Source organism: Capricornis sumatraensis, chromosome 1 (genome assembly GCF_032405125.1).
Source record: "Capricornis sumatraensis isolate serow.1 chromosome 1, serow.2, whole genome shotgun sequence".
Classification (NCBI taxonomy): Eukaryota; Metazoa; Chordata; class Mammalia; order Artiodactyla; family Bovidae; genus Capricornis; species Capricornis sumatraensis.
Genome location: NC_091069.1, coordinates 168,588,799 through 168,604,802, shown reverse-complemented (window position 1 = coordinate 168,604,802; position 16,004 = coordinate 168,588,799).

Sequence of the window (16,004 nt, the reverse complement as noted above, 5' to 3'; positions counted from 1 at the left end):
AGGGTAGGAGATGTTGGTTCTGGAATTCAAGCAAGTTTTCTTACTCTGAGTAAAGTAGTTCCTCTCTACAATGGCAGTGTTTTAAATAACAAGGAGATAGCTGCTTTTCTTGACTAATTTGAGTAATAGCTTTCTCAGAAAAATAGGGACATGTCTTCTTAGGAGATTCAAGCTTATTTACCCTAGGAGATGATGAGACATTTGCCTGGTGACCTACTGTCTGTGACCTAACCAGGAATAAATGCAACCCTCTCCAAGCATAGAACTTACTCTCTGCCTGGTGATTTGGCATCCATGAAATCCACCATTGACTGTCAAGCCCTGCTTTCAAAATGCCTGTGATTCAAGTCCCAGTGAATGACCTGCTATAACAACCCACACTCCCTGGGTAAGCTCAAGACACTTTCGTAGGTTTGAAATCTTTATATAATCTCACTCTGGAGAAACATCAGAAAAATAATTTCTTCACTGTCAAACATATTACACATGCAATAAATATTTTTACATAGAAGTGTTTTAAAATAACTTCTAGGTATGTAACCCAGCAAATATACTTTTTTTTTTTTTTTACTAACCTCAGTAGATCCCAGACAAATGTGTATAATATGTACACATTTATGGTGAGTTTTTTCTCTATTAAAATGAATTAGATTTACTTTTCTACCTGTGCTTTAAGACATCAAGTGGTCATTCAGAAATTGAACTATTTTGTTTATTGAAGCAAAAAAAAAAAAATGATTACCAAAAAAAAAAACTATTATACAGAATGTGAAATTATGGAAAATAAAATGACATATAAAATGTTATCCTATAAGAAAATGGATATCTGATCTTTAATTAATTGAACAAGCAAAAGAACTTGCCCTTTTTTTCAAATTCCATACTTGAATTTGGTAATAGACTCTGAAATTCAACTTCTAGAAGTTCTATGTATTTTATCTTCTTCTTTATTCTTTTCTCTCTTTCTTCTTCTTCTTTTTTTTTTGTATTGGCCTTCTAGAGATGGCTATGGATGATGAATAAGACCAACAGCCCAGTTTTGGGCAAAGATGTAACCTTCATATTTCTTAAAGTGGCTGTTAATACAGGGAAAAGGAACAGACAGACAACCACCACTAATAGTGTGGCTTAAAAGTACCCTGAGTCTCTCTCACCTAAAAGAGAGATCAATTTTATGAGGACAGTTTTTCACTATTTGAACATTCTAGACCGGTTTTCTGGGTTGGTTAGGAAGCACTGTAGAATGAAAAGCCAATAGAAATAGACCTAGAGGCAGATGGGGGAAGTACTCTGATAGTAAAGAGCAAGCTTTGGGGCTTTAAGGAGCTGAGAGCAAATGTGACTGCACTGCTTTCTAGCCGCCTCATCTCTAGCACACACTTCTTAGCCTCTCTGAGCATTGGTTTCCTCATCTGTAACTAGATCCAACAGTGTTATTTTTGAGTAATTATTACAGCTAAGTGGCACTTGATTTAAATATTCAGTACATATTCAATTTGACTATTCTAAACCTAGGACTTGGTCTTCCTTATGAAACTGTCACTTTACAAATCAGCTTCAACTCTTGACACAGGAGAGGGAGATACTGATCCATCACCCCGTCTTTTAGAATGTGGACGGAGTAATGAAAACCTCCCCTGAGTACGGATTTTTTGGAATGTTCAAGCCAAAGTGATTAAATACATTGACAGAGCAGTTGTTTTCTTCTTTCCTTTGAAAACAGCTACACCTAGGCTTAATGATTTCTCCAGTATTCTGAAAGCCATTAATACACATGCCAGGGCAAGTCATGCTCAAGAATTAATTTGCTGTAAATGTGGGTACTTGCAGTACATGGAGGGACATGTGAAGTTTCCAACACAAACCCCCCAAATTTTGAGACTTCTCTCCACACTGAACTGGGAAACAGCCCAAACCAAAGGCTGTTTCTTGTTTGTTTGTTTTCCATTTAAAAATAGGCTGGACAAACACTCTCTGGTAAAGGTCAGACCCAAACTTCTGAGAAGGAACAGACATGCTTTTTATCTCCTGTCACCTCTCCGTTGTACAGGCGCACCTTCCTAAAGCATCTTGCCACTTGGAATTCAGAGTAGAAGTGGTGGCTGCATAAAGAGGGCAATAAACATAAATGATACCTGTGGGTAATAGGTTTGAAATTGCTGTGTTCCTTGGTAACTGGATATAATTACAAGTCCCCTGGATTCCACAGGGCTACGGTGCAATTATCACTCTCATTTCCAGGATAAAAGGGAAGGATTACAACAGTGTTGCCACAGTTTAGTAACAGGGAAAAAAGGGGTGTTACCAGAACAATATCAGTAGTTCTGCATATTTTTCTCTCTGCTCATTTCACGTCGGGAGTCTCCTTATTTATAGGTCTAAAAGTACACAAGTCTATGTGATTAAATTCGTGTAAGTAACAATACATCATTGTTATAATACGGTTACTGCAGGTTTCCTTAGTAAGTTAAAAAAAAAAAAAAAGCTGGGAAGATAATGAGTGATATCACTGCACGGGAGCAGTGGACAGGTTATCAAATTATTTTGGAAGTAATTAAAGACGATTGAGTGATACTTCCCAATGTAATGAGTGATTCTGCCAAAGCCTTGCAGCAGAGAGGCCCCTGTGTGTTTGTGCATTTCCATAGCATTTACTGGGGTAATGAGTGTTATTGCCATGGTGTAACAGCAGGGTGCACTGCTTGCTGTGTTTCCCTGAGAGCTCCGTCATAATTAGAAGGCAAAATGTGATTGCTGTTTTGCGAGACACTAATCATGCCCTATTCCTATATTGTTCCATAGTAATTATCAAATGACATAGTGTTATGTCCCAGGGTATTTGCTTTGAATAAAACAAGGGAGATTTTTTTAAAATTGTTTAAGTAATTAATTTTTTTGCTCTTGTGCCTTAATGATGTCGATTCTCATTTGGTCGTAGAATATGAAATTGTGAAATTAGAGACTTGTTATCAGTGACTCACATATCATCATGTTTGCTGTTGGTTCTCTTGGGTCTTGGAAGTAGGGTTGCCTTTGTGTTTATAGCGTTGGTCAATCTTCACAGTATAAGCAGGAGGGAAGTGATGACAGGAAGGAGGAAAAAATAGACCTCTCACATGCAGTCATCCTTTATGCTTTACCAGTTGCATTGAATGGTCTGCATCTACATACTTCTCCTTAGATCCTAAGAATAGTGCCCATGTATCTATCAAGAGGACATACCAGGGGTCCCGAAACTCTGGGATCTAATGCCTGATGATCTGAGATGGACCTGATGTAGTAATAATAGAAATAAGCATACAATAAATATAATGCATTTGAAACATCCCCAGACTATCCTCCCACTTGGTCTGTGGAAAAAAGTGTCTTCCATGAAACCAATCCCTGTTGCGAAAAAGGTTGGGGACTGCTGACATAGTCAACAGAACAAAGCCTCAAACCGGCCAGTGTTGTGATTTGACTTTACATCCTGTAAACACAGAGAACCGTCTTGGTTAAAAATGTTCTGGCTTACTGTCCACATCACTGATTAAAATGTCCCATGGATTCTGTTGTTTTCACTGTGGAGTCTGTCACTGTCTTCCCCCTTAATTTTAATTTGGGGAAATGTGGCCCCTCTAGGTGCAGAGAAGTGTTTTGCATAGGAGGGACAGAATGTATGATTTTTGTCTGGCTCTATCTGCCCTTATAGAAATATAACTTGATCATAGAGATTGATGCTAAAGAATACATGCTCTGGAGTCTGACTGCATGAGTTCAAGTCACAGCTTTGCAATGATGAATAGCAGATCTGTAGATAAATGACTCTGAGCTTCACTTATAAAAGGGATGGGGAGGAATAGTACATGCTTCTAGGCTTATTGCTTCCCTGGTGGCTCAGCTGGTAAAGAATCCGCCTGCAATGCAGGAGACCTGGGTTCCATCCCTGGGTTGGGAAGATCCCCTGGAAAAGGAAATGGCTACCCACTCCAGTATTCTGGCCTGGAAAATTCCATGGACTGTATAGTCCATGGGGTCGCAAACAGTCAGACATGACTGAGTGACTTTCACTTTCACTTTCTAAACTTATTACTATATTTCATGAGAGGATTATGTCAGATAGTTAACAAAATGCATGTAAATTGTCATGAAATATTTCCTATGGCTATTGATAAACTTGTTGAGTCTTAATAAGAAAGAAAGTGTTACTGGTTCTTTAAGCTTCCATCTATCTGCCCAAATCTTTGATTCAGTGATATTTTGTGTTTGTGGCTATTTCCAAAGAAAACAGAAAACACACACACACACATGTAAAATTAGGGCTACATCTTAACCTGAAATATCTTATTTTCTCACTTTTCCACTTTGCATGCAACACAGCCAGTAGATCTGAATTCTGAATTCTGGCTGTGGTAGAAACAAAAGAGGAGAAAACCTCAGAATGATCAAGGAGGAAGTAAGAAAAATCCATCCACCATTAACACTGGTATTTACAACCCTTCATGTGAAATTAAACTCTGAAGTGGCAGCCAAATGAGAACAAGTTGTTCTGAGGTAAAATCAGTGAGGTATGTGAAATACTCTTCCTCCAAGGATCTGTGTGAGGAGTGTGGAGATTTCTCTCTTTAAGACTCCTCTAAAGAAGGGATTTTAAGTTGCACAACATTCATCTGTCCATTTTCACCTAGGTACTGTTTTGCTTCCCTGCAAATTTCTCCAACTTGAAATTGCTTTATACTATCAAAGATCCTAGGGCTGAAAGAATTTATTCCATTGCTACTTAGCACAGAGACACTGAACCTCTTGGCAGAGAGACCAGAATTCTGAGAATAAACTGCTGTGGTTATGTTGTGGAAAGTGAAAATAGGAGAGGGAACAGTCTCTATTAACAGTTTCCTGCAGTGCTACACCTTAAGCGTTTGATGAAAACTTCATACTTGCGAAGAATTGGGACACTTGAATGATCTGAGTTCCCTGCAATTAGTGTTAGAACTCCCTTGATATGGAAGCCCTAGATACTGACAGCAAGTAGCATGAGAAGTGAATGTCAAGGGATCTGGAAGGGACGCACACTCAGTAGACCAGAAAGCTAGTAAGACCCAACCTTTTTTTCTCAGACCACATCACTATAGGCTTCACCAGCCCATACAGTATAGGATCACGGTATTACATATACAGTTGACCCTTGAATGATGTGGAGTTTAATCTATGTATAACTTACAGTTGACCCTCTTGTTTCCATGGCTCCTCCGCATCCGAAGATTCAACCAAGCATGGACCATGTAGTGGAAAAGTATTTACTATTGAAAGATATCCATGTATAAGTGGACCCATGCAGTTCAAACCTTTCTTGTTCAAGGGTTAACTGTATAATAACATGTACACTAATTGCACAGTAAATCCGATGCATTTGTAATTCTAGAGAGTATGTTATTAGATGCAAGTTCACCCTTTTGTTGTTTTCACAAGATTCTAGATAGAGAGGTAAATGGAATAGAGCAAGATGATAATTGCCGCCAGGGATTCTCATATATAGAGATGTCTGGCTTGGTGGGTGGTGCTCCTGTGGAACGGTCCCTCGATGTGCATGTGGCTTATTTCTCATCTAGGCAGGCCGTGTGGCACACGTGGCCCCACAGATCTATTCCCTGCTCTGCCCTCCATCACTTCACCATGGCATGTCTGTCCATCTTTGTGAGCACAGTTTTTTATTAATCAGCAAAACTTTTGGGCCTTTGAAATTGAAATGGATTTCAGTCTGCTTTATATATTAATTATTGATAAATGGAGCCCGGGAGACAAGAAATAAGCCTAGCATGATTAAAGACAGATAGTTTTTAATTTTATGTCTCTTGCAGTGACAGAGAAATTTAGTTTAATAGAAGTAATTTTTCAAAGGAGATGCAATCATGAGGGAGGGTGTACAGAAAATGGGAAAAGCAAGCTAAAAAAAAAAAGAAGAAGAAGAAGAAAGAACTTATGGGAGACATAGGATGCTTCCATAGATTATCTAAATATTTCCTAGAAGGTGTTATCAAAATGTAAGGATAGAAAGCTCTTGAAAATTTTATCTATATGTTTGCAGATATGAACTGTAACCCTAAAACCAAATCTTGTTTAATAGTTTCAGAAGGCATACATCACAATAAACTATTATGTACAAAGTAAGCTACAAGGGTATACTGTATAACACAAAATTTAGCCAATATTTTATAATACCTACAAATAGAGTATAAAAAATTGCAAATCACTATGTTGTATACTTGTAACTTATATAATATGGCACATCAACTATGCTTCAGTTTTAAGAAGGCATACATTTCAATCCAAGCAGTCTTATATCTTTTACATTCTTTCAGACTCTCCTAAGCTATTCTAAGTTTTAAACAGTCTTAATTGTGTATTGTCGCAAGCATTATGTGAAAAGATCATGAGGCAGAGAAAAACTATCAGACACAAAAGGTGGCTGAGTTCCAGTCTAACTCTCCCCTGGAGAAGGGAACGGCTGCCTACTCCAGTATTCTTGCTTGGAGAATTCCATGGACAGAGGAGCCTGGCAGGTTATATTCCATGGGGTTGCAAAGAGTTGGACATGACTGTGCAACTAACACTTTCACTTCTACATTTTTGAGGCCGTCACTTAACTTTGAGTCTTAGTTTCTCCATTTGGAAAATAGACATGCTGTTCCTTTGACCAGCTCCATAGGTAGTTTCTACGGATCAAATGATCACACAGGAAGGAAGGAAGAAGAGGATTAAGATTGGCTTTTGTTACCAATACAATATTGTAAAGTAATTAGGCTCCAATTAAAATAAATAAATTTATATTTAAAAAAAGAAAAGTAACAGGAAAAAAAAATAAAAGCAAATTGTTTTGTGAAAACTGAAAACAAAAAAAAATTGGCTTTTGTTAAGAAGTACAAGTACAGCATTAGACTGAGGCTCTACTTCAAGTCTGCACACTTCAGAACTGGCTGGTTGATTGATCAGGAGGAGAAGGCCCTTGACACAAGCACGTCTTGCCTATTTTAGTGATTATCTCTTAACTGGCCTTCCATATTAATCTTCCTAAACCCTTTTCATTATGTTCTTACCCTACTCACAAGCCTTCAATGACTCTCATTGGTACCACACTGAATCCATCTTCCTGTACTTCTTTCCTTTTTCCAATCTCTTTCCCTCTTCAATTCATTTTATGGTTGGATGTGTCTCCTCCGATGTCCTCAATAATGTTGCTAGCTTCCTTAGAGTGTCAAGCCTGTCTTGCACAATTATTCCCCTGTAACTTGAATAGTGTAGGAAATCAATAAAACTTTCTGAATTGGCTATAACCTTGTAAGTTATCCTTTGCTTTTGCAGTTTTTTTTTTTCTTCTAATTTTTGTGAGTAACATCAGACTATAATTTCTCTAAATAGTAATGTTGTCTTGAACTTTTGATATACCTGAGGGACCTATCAGCTTGAGTTTTAAAGAGTTATTTGCTAACTGATCAATATTAAGATGTAGTAAGAAGGCCATTGTTCATAGTGAAGTTTACCGGAAGTGTCATCATGGGATGTTCTTTCCTGGTCTGCCCCCTCCCTTCCTTCTAGCAACTCAAGATGCATGTACATACATAAACACACACACAGAGCATAATTATTTTTTGCTTGAGGCACCAGAATCTCTACTGAGATTGACAGAGTTCCAGCCATCACCAGTGTCTGTATATAAAAATACCCAAAAGCATACTTTAAGGACTTCATGACAGCAACACATAGAGTAGTTGAGAAAGCCTAAACATACACGTCATACAAGTGCATGCAGTTATTATGCAGATAATTTAAAGTGTTATTCACCCAGTCATGTCCAGCTCTTTGTGACCCCTTGGACTGTAGCCCACCAGGCTCTTCTGTCCACAGCATTCTCCAGGCAAGAATACTGGAGTGAGATAGTTTAAATATGCTGCTAATTACAGACACTGTTTAACATTCACAGAAACGGGCAAAAGGTTAACTGCCCTTCTAGCTGATTCTGTATTCATTCTATATTTAAGTTCTGCATATCTTCTTCGGTATGGTCTACTTTCTCCTTGTCCCCTGCCATATGTGCTGGGATTGGCCAAGTCTTTGTACTGAGGTCTTATTACTATTTCCAGAAAATTCTAATTCTTTATCACTGTTTTGCCAAGGAGGCTTTGCTTCTTTCCAATGAGCTTTGCATAATGCCGGCTGCCAGCCTTACTTATTAGGCCAGAAATGACTGTGCTGTGCCCCAGCTCACCCTTTTTATAATTTGAGGATTCTGGGCTTAGGCCAACAGCACTGGGCTCTGCTTCATTTTTTTTTTTTTTTTCCTTTTCCTATTCTTTTTCCTTGACTTAGGTTTGAGTTAGTTAGAATGTGAGTTAAAAACACTTTTTACCACTAGATAGACACCAACACATTTCCTGTTTCAAACAACTAAACAGCCTCTCAGTTGCAAGGTGTGTGTGTGTGTGTGTGTGTGTGTGCGTATGTGTGTGGTATTTATAAGGGAATATTGTGAAATTATTGCTTGTGGTATTGGGTGCATATGTACTGAAAATAACCCAAAAGATACTGAAAACTACAACCAGGAGTGTAGGACATTTAACTCCTTTGTAGTCAAAGATTGAGTTTTAAAATATAGATGAAAAGTACCCCAGGTGCAAGTGACAGTTTTAAGCTAAACCACAGTACGGATTGTGAACTGTATCACTCACTAGCACATTAACGGACATGTAAGGAAATATTTATATGGATCCCAGGGAAAGACTGGATCTGACCCAGTAATTTGAAACACAATTGGCCTCTTTCATTCTTTGATTATCCATACTAGTTTCAAGAATTAACCTTAACTTTATTGGTCTTCCCTGGTGGCTCAGCTGGTAAAGAATCTGCCTGCAATGCGAGAGACCTGCATCCAATACCTGGGTTGGGAAGATCCCCTGGAAAAGGAAAAGGCTACCCACTCCAGTATTCTGGCCTGGAGAATTTCATGGACTGTATAGTCCACGGGGTTGGGAAGAGTTGCACCACTGAGTGACTTTCGCTTTAACTTTTAAATTATGTAGGCTTCCTCTTTTGGATTCCTGTTATAATTGTGAAAGAAAGTGAACATGAAGTCGCTCAGTCATGTCCAAGTCTTTGCAACCCCGTGGACTGTAGCCCACCAGGCTCCTCCGTCCATGGGATTCTCCAGGCAAGAATACTGGACTGGTTGCTATTTCTCCAGGGGATCTTCCCAACCCAGGGATCGAACCCAGGTCTCCCACATTGCAGGCAGACGCTTTAACCTCTAAGCCTCCAGGAAAGCCCAGTTATAATGGTAGGCTTATCTAAATGGGGGGTTTTGTTTTGCTTTGTTTTTCTCTTTCCCTCGAATAGTGATATTTTTCCCAGTTATTAGTGTCATAATGACTCTGCCAAAATATAATGATATTAGAGACTGAGGGGGTCTCCAGCCAGGCTATTGTGGGTTCCCTGATGCCAGTGCTAGGTTGCCTGGGTTAAAAACTGTGTCTCAACATAATTGGCCACAGTGACAAAAAGGGAGAATGATAAAGAAAGTAAAAGAAAGTCAGCAGGTCTGATAGGAAGGTTGCAGGCATTTATACCTAAATGATCTCCAAATGTACCATTTTGCTTCTAATGATGCAGAGTTAGGAAGGGAATATAATCAGGTTTTATTAAATGTTCAGATAAATAGCCTGGCTGCCCCTCCTCTCAAGAATTCCTTTTTCTCCCTCCTAACATAAATTTAAGCATGATAGAGTCTGAGGATTAAGAAAGGGCTGATTAGCAGTCTAGATGTCTTTTTTTTTTTTAAGTTTTTCTTTCCCCCACCTTTCTCTGCTCATATGGTAATTAACCTTTTGAATAACTCCCTTGCAGTGCTGATTTACTACTGTTCTTTATAACCATTTCTCACTATTCTGAAGCCAAAACTTAACCAAGAATCTTGACCAAGGATGATGAGAGAGTTTTCAGGAAATTGTGCAGATTTATCCGGGGTGCATCAGTGGCCTTTTGAAATGAGATAGCAATATCTGATTGTGGTTACATCCTGGTTACTTGAAGACCTCAGAACCAAACAAACTGGCACACCAGGGAGGAGGTACCAACGACGTGGAGTTTGAAACGCTGGAGAGCTGCAGTGAGGCACATAAAGCCCTGCCACAGGAGATAAAGAGATTAAAAGGCATACTGACCCAGTATAGCATCCCCTAAGTGCAGCCTATAGAGACCTCCAGCTCTGAGCACCTGGGTCCCAGATGCCTACAGACAGGACAGCTGAGCTGCTACAAGGCAACCCTGGAATGCATGGGGACAGGCTGTGACCTGGGCAGGAGGGGCAGGGTGATGAGTCTCAGCCAGGGGACCTTCTTCTGTCCCTTCTGCTCCAGCAGGCTCTCAGGGTTGTGCTCAAAGATGCAAACAAACAAAAAAACAGATTCAAAGCTTTAATTTCCATACTGATAAAAATAATTACTTGAAAAAAATCTAATTATCTGAATAGTCTTAATATGTGAATGTGACATATGGAGACATATGTGGATGTTTGGAAAAGGAGATCAAGGGATGGGACCCATGAGCACGTGGCGTTTTCCCTTCCTTCTCTTCTCTAGTTGAACTTGCTCATCCTCTGCCTCTGTGGCGCCACTTGTAGCCAAATAACCCACGTGCTCCTCCGCAGTGTTTCCTTCCTGCCTCGACTTCCTCCTGTCTCCCCGTCTCTCACTCCCTTCATACACTCCTCATTGTCCAGCTCACAGTTCATCAACCATCTAAGCTCATGAGCCCTTTAACAGGAAGAAGAACAATTTCCAAGCATTTGTTTTACAGTTAATAATTATTCTGTGCCTAAACAAAATGTTGTGATTATTTGGAAAAGGTAGATCAAAGAAATAATTTGTTCATTATATATATATATATATATACACACACACTTATATATGCATATATATCTATACATACATTGAAGATGTATATATACACACACCCATTAAGTGCAAGACACCGTGGAAATTAGAATGATGATTTACATATGTTCCCTTTCTTCAGAATTATAATTCAGTGCTTTCTTGCACATCTGCATAACAGTGATTGTTAGAGCTGTGGAGTGGATAATGTCCTAGTGAGAGACTAATACGAAAATAACAGAAGGCAGGGGTTGGAGCCATGATTAAAATGCAAAATGAGGGGGGGAAAGCCAGTGAGAGAGAGAGGTTAAAAATGGACTGAAATGACAGGAAGAGGATCACAATAGTGTAATGCCAGACAGTGCTAAGAAGAGAGTTGCAAGAAGGTGGTAGGCATACCAAAGTTTCAGAAAAACCAGATAAAATCATGACTGAGTAAAGCCTACTGCATTTGGCAATTTAGGAAGATGTTGATATTGTTGAGGAAGGTGGTTTATAGATCATGGGAATGTAGCTGAGTTTCATAGGGTTTAAGAGGAAATGTTTGGTGAGGAAAAAGATTAGGCAAGTAGATTTTTTTGAGAAGTTTGGTGTTAAGGGGGAAAATAGAGAAATGGGATTATATATAAAATATTGTGTGTGCTTTGCTGTGAAATGTGGTGTGCAGGTGGCATGCTTATAAATATGTTTTGGGAACAGAAGTATACTGTGTTGTTAACTCAGTTGCTAAGTCATGTCTGATTCTTTGTGACACCATGGACCGTAGCATGACAGATTTCCCTGTGCTTCACTAATTCCTGGAGTTTGCTCAAGCTCATGTCCATTGAGTCAGTGATTCCATCCAACCATCTTATCCTCTGTGGTCCCATTCTCCTTGCACTCTCAATCTTTCCCAGCATCAGGGTCTTTTCCAGTGAGTTGGCTCTTCCTGTCCTATGGCCAAAATGTTGGAGCTTCAGCTTCAGCATCAGTCTTTCCAGTGAATATTCAGGACTGATTTCCTTTAGGATTGACTGGTTGGATCTCTTTGCTGTCCAAGGGACTCTCAAGAGTCTTCTTCAGCACCATGATTTGAAAGCATCAATTCTTGGGCACTCAGCTTTCTTTATGATCCAACTCTCACATCCAGACACGACTATTGGAAAAACCATAGCTTTGACTAGATAGATCTTTGTTCAGCAAAGTGATATCTCTGTTTTTTAATATGCTGTAATATGCTAGGTTTGTCTTAGTTTTCTTCCCAAGGAGCAAAGGTCTTTTAATTTCGTGGTTGGAGTCTCCATCCACAGTGATTTTGCCCAAGAAAATAAAATCTGTCACTGCTTCCACTGTTTCCCCATCTATTTGCCATGAAGCAATGGGACTGAATGTCATGATCTTAGTTTTTTTAAAATGCTGAGTTTTAAGGCACCTTTTTCACTATCCTCTTTGACTCTCATTAAGAGGCTGTTCAGGTCCTCTTCACTTTCTGCCATTAGACTGATATCATCTGTACATCTGAGGTCGTTGCTATTTCTCCTGGCAATCTTGATTCTAACTTGTGATTCATCCAGCCAAGCATTTCATATGATATACTCTGCATGTAAGTTAAATAAGCAGGGTGCCAATATAGAGCCTTGACCTACTCCTTTTCCAGTTTTGAACCAGTCTGTTGTTTCATGTCTGGTTCTAACTATTCCTTCTTAACCCACATACAGATTTCTCAGGAGACAGGTATGGTGGTCTGCTATTCCCATCCCTTTAAGAATTTTCCACAGTTTGATGTGATCCATATATATATACTGTGTCTATACAAATATAAAGGAGGGGTGGAGGAAGAGGCAAAAGGGAGAGAATCCACAGAATGATGAAGTGGTTGAGGGACCCAGTTCCTGGGAGTCATGGGCGTATATAGATTGAAATGGAAGTGAAATGAAGTATAAACTCAAATATTTTGAGTATTAGCTTTGGAGTGAGGTGAGTTTTTTTTTCCTCTGAGAAAGAAAAGATCATGAAAGTGAAGTGACATTTGATGAAAGGGTATGGCTGTCCTAGAACTTCTCAGTGGAGAGGTTTGAGAAACTGCCTGAATACCCTGGGCTGGGGGAGTGCATACATTGTCTGAAATGCCTGAATTGCAGTAGGCAATCAATACGAATAAATCCAGGAGCAACAAATGTCTCTAAGGAGCTAGCTGAAGTTCTGGAGTAAGGATTGCCAGTCAACAGTTCAGCACAGCTTTGTGTCTGTTCCTCTTATTATGGTAGCTAACCAGCAGTTGTGTGTACACTAGGGAAGATAAGCAAATCATGAGTTCCTGAGTCTTATGTGTGTGTGTGTGTGTGTGTGTGTGTGTGTGTGCGCGCGCCCTTAGTCACTCACTTGTGTCCAATTCTTTGCAACCCCATGGACTGTGACCTGCCAGGCTCCTCTGACATGGGATTTCCCAGGTAAGAACTGGAGTGGGTTGTCATTTCCTACTCCAGGGGATCTTCCCAACTCAGGGATTGAACCTACATCTCCTGCGTCTCCTGCATTGTCATACAGATTCTTTACCACTGTGCCACCTGGAAGTCTTATTTAATAAACAGTTATTCTGAGTATCTGTATTTCTATATACTTCCCTAGGCTCTGTTAAATGCTTATTTTCTTATAGCAACCACATCAGAAACATTAATCCTATCTGAGCAATAAGAAGAGACCTAGAGAGGCAAAGTAATTCACCTCAAGTTACACAGTTGTTGGCTAACAGAAGCAGGATAGCATAAAATCTTAGATTATGAAGCCTAATTGCCTGAGTTTATTTTCTTGGGCTTCAAAACCACTGCAGATGATGACTGTAGCTATGAAATTAAAAGATACTTGCTCCTTGAAAGAAAAGCTATGACAAACCTAGACAGCATATTAAGATGCAGAGACATTACTTTGCTGACAAAGGTCCATCTAGTCAAAGCTAGGTTTTTCCATTAGTCATGTATGGATGTGAGAGTTGGACCATAAAGAAAGCTGAGCACCAAAACATTGATGCCTTTGATGGTGTTGGAGAAGACACTTGAGAGTCCCTTGGACAGCAAGGAGATCAAAGCAGTCAATCCTAAAGGAAATCAGTCCTGAATATTCATTTGAAGGACTGATGCTGAAGCTGAAACTCCAATGGTTTGGCCGCCTGATGTGAAGAACTGATTCACTGGAAAAGACCCTGATGCTGGGAAAGATTGAAGGCAGGAGGAGAAGGGGACGACAGAGGATGAGATGGTTGGATGGCATTACCGACTCTATTGCCATGAGTGTGAGCAAGCTCCAGGAGCTTGTGATGGACAGGGAAGCCTGGCATTCTGCAGTCCATTGGGTCAAAAAGAATCGGACACAACAGCAACTGTATTGAACTGAATTGCTTGAATTTGAATTCCAGTTTCATTATGTAAATAGAGGCAAATTCCTGAATCTCTCAGAATCTTAGTTTCTATATCTGTAGAATGGAGCTAATAGTGTCACTTATTTCAGTTACTTTATATAAGATTAAATGTGTTACTACATGTAAATCACTTACAGCAGTCCTTGGCATATTTCATATTATCTACTGCTAATACCATCATTGTCATCATTATGATTATCATCTGAATTTTCTAAATTAAAATTTAGTATTTTTTCCACTTTATAATAATTTTCCAAGCAGTTCCCAACACAACATAAATTACCTAGGGTGTTAACTGGTAAAAGAGGACACCAGAGCTATGGAACTTGGAAAATAGGCATTAGATTGCATTCATTTAGCTTCTTTGCTCCAGGTGATTTAGATAGAACCTCTGGTGGGTGAATACATACTAGGAACTTTTAGTATGCTGCTGCTGCTGCTGCTGCTAAGTCGCTTCAGTCATGTCTGAATCTGTGTGACCCCATAGACAGCAGCCCACAAGGCTCCCCAGTCCCTGGGATTCTCCAGGCAAGAACACTAGAGTGGGTTGCCATTTCCTTCTCCAATGCATGAAAGTGAAGTGAAAGGGAAGTTGCTCAGTCGTGTCTGACTCTTCGCGACCCCATGGACCACAGCCTACCAAGCTCCTCTGTCCATGGGATTTTCCAGGCAAGAGTACTGGAGTGGGGTGCCATCACCTTCTCTGAGGAACTTTTAGTATGGAAACAAAAAATATTACTTAGCTGAAATTTATTGAGAACTCAATTTTCCCTTCAAAACACCTATTACTATTTTGAGAAAAAAAATTTTCCCCATGGAACATGCTTGGAAGAATAACATGAGGAATGTTAATCTTCATTTTGACAACACTTTTGAAAAGACTGACCCATGCCTGGCACAAGTTGGGTTTGTAAGAAAGCAAAGTCAGACAAGGGCTAATGAGCAGCTGAAGCTTGTCAGTGTTTGGCAGCATCAGGCTCACAATGAGGGCAGAGAGTGAATTCAAGAGATGGCAAAGAGCAGAAGAAGGGGGTGAGAAGGTGGGAAAGAGATAGAACCACATTAAGAGGTAGACCCTTGGAGGTACATCTTGGAGGTAGACCCATTCTTCAGAATGACAAAGCACACTATGGGAGGTATTGCATGTCACTCAGTTTTAAAGGAGGTAAAAGTCACTGGAGTTGAAAAGACCAAAAAGGCATGAGATCAAAGCTCCAGATGGTTCATCCTATAGATACAGAAACATTATGTACACCTGCTGTTTAATACTTTGAAAGAATAGACTTAGAGGAAGGGGAGGAAGGAGAGAGAGAGGAAGGAAGTAAAGATAAGACAGAGGGATAAGGACAGTCTTGCCCAAATCTAACTAAAAACAAAAATGGCATTTGAATGTTATTATAATCAAGATATAATAAAACATTGTCCTCTTTTGAAGTTTTTCCTTAAGCAGTTGCTTTCTTATTTTTGATTTCAGGGTCAATTTTTATTTTTTTTATTTTTTCATCCTTTTTTATTTTTTAAATTATGAAGTATGATAACACATTTACAGGAGACTTAGAAAATACAGAACAAAGTTACATATATTTCCACTATATATTAAAATTTTTTAAGTAGATAAATTAAGATTTTTTAATTTTTTAATTTTTATTTATTTATTTATTTATTTATTTTTACTTTACAATACTGTATTGGTTTTGCCATACATCAAC